The sequence below is a fragment of the Micropterus dolomieu genome, linkage group LG01 (genome assembly GCF_021292245.1).
Source record: "Micropterus dolomieu isolate WLL.071019.BEF.003 ecotype Adirondacks linkage group LG01, ASM2129224v1, whole genome shotgun sequence".
NCBI classification, from domain to species: Eukaryota; Metazoa; Chordata; class Actinopteri; order Centrarchiformes; family Centrarchidae; genus Micropterus; species Micropterus dolomieu.
The window spans coordinates 49,734,614-49,735,898 of record NC_060150.1 but is presented as its reverse complement, the minus strand read 5'-3'; positions in this window follow the sequence as shown (position 1 = coordinate 49,735,898).

Sequence of the window (1,285 nt, the reverse complement as noted above, 5' to 3'; positions counted from 1 at the left end):
ACTGAGCTGAGGGTCTGAACAGAAGCAGAACAGAACAGAACACTGAGCTGAGGGTCTGGACAGAACCAGGACACTGGGCTGAGGGTCTGGGCAGAGCCCGGACACTGGGCTGAGGGACTGAACAGAACCAGGACAATGAGCTGAGGGTCTGGACAGAACCAGAACCGAAAAGAACACTGAGCTGAGGGTCTGGACAGAACCAGAGCGGAACTGAACACTGAGCTGAGGGTCTGGACAGAGCGAGAGCGGAACAGAACACATAGCTGAGGGTCTGGACAGAACCAGGAAACTGAGCTGAGGGACTGAACAGAATCGGGACACTGCACTGAGGGTCTGGACAGAACCAGGACGGAACAGAACACTGAGCTGAGGGTCTGCACTGAACCAGAGCGGAACAGAACACTGAGCTGAGCGTCTGGACAGAACCAGAGCGGAACAGAACACTGAGCTGAGGGTCTGAACAGAACCAGGACACTGAGCTGAGGGTCTGAACAGAACCAGGACACTGAGCTGAGGGTCTGGACAGAACCAGAGCGGAACTGAACACTGAGCTGAGGGTCTGGACATAACCAGAGCGGAACAGAACACTGAGCTGAGGGTCTGGACAGAACCAGGACACTGTTCTGAGGGTCTGGACAGAACCAGAGTGGAACAGAACACTGAGCTGAGGGTCTGGACAGAACGAGAGCGGAACAGAACACTGAGCTGAGGGTCTGAACAGAACCAGGACACTGAGCTGAGGGTCTGAACAGAACCAGGACACTGAGCTGAGGGTCTGGGCGGAGCCAAGACATTGAGCTGAGGGACTGAAAAGAACCAGGACACTGAGCTGAGGGTCTGAACAGAACCAGGACACTGAGCTGAGGGACTGAACAGAACCAGGACACTGAGCTGAGGGTCTGGACGGAGCCAAGACACTGAGCTGAGGGTCTGGACGGAGCCAAGACACTGAGCTGAGGGTCTGAACAGAACCAGAACAGAACAGAACACTGAGCTGAGGGTCTGGAAAGAGCCAGGACACTGAACTGAGGGTCTGGACAGAACCAGGACAGAACACAACACAGAGCCAGGACACTGTTTCATAATAAGGTTGTCAGATCAGATCACTGGGGGAACCACAGACGACTGAACCTTTGGTCCTGGTGCTGACATTAAGTAAAACCAGCTTCTGCTGCAGACTGGTCTGGACTGGGTTTCCAGCTGATCTGAGTGGGACTCTGGTGGACTCTAATAACAGCAGACCAGCCTGATGGCATGTAGCCTATTTAAATACAGCAGACCCATA